The following is a 324-nucleotide window of genomic DNA, read 5'->3' on the forward strand; positions in this document are numbered from 1 at the left end:
ACCACGCCATAAATGCAAAGGTGCGCTGTAGCTTTAACATGCAGGGCGTTGACATGCATTTTAGAGATCGTGAACCGCCTTGTGTTTGTGAAAGATTTGTCAATGCACCCAACACGCAGCATGCGCCACTTTTCTGCAATGCCACGGGGTGAAGTGTTCTTATTGAAAACAAAAGTTTTTTTGTTTTGTTGATGCATTTGGCTGCGCCGGAAAATGTAGCAAACATTCAACGTGAAGATTCCTAATGTATGGAAGGATTGAATATTTTACCAAAAAAATATTTACTTATTTTATTTATTTTTTTATTGGAAAATTGTAACATAT

Source organism: Nanorana parkeri, unplaced genomic scaffold (genome assembly GCF_000935625.1).
Source record: "Nanorana parkeri isolate BGI_ZX_2015 unplaced genomic scaffold, ASM93562v1 scaffold1455, whole genome shotgun sequence".
Lineage (NCBI taxonomy): Eukaryota > Metazoa > Chordata > Amphibia > Anura > Dicroglossidae > Nanorana > Nanorana parkeri.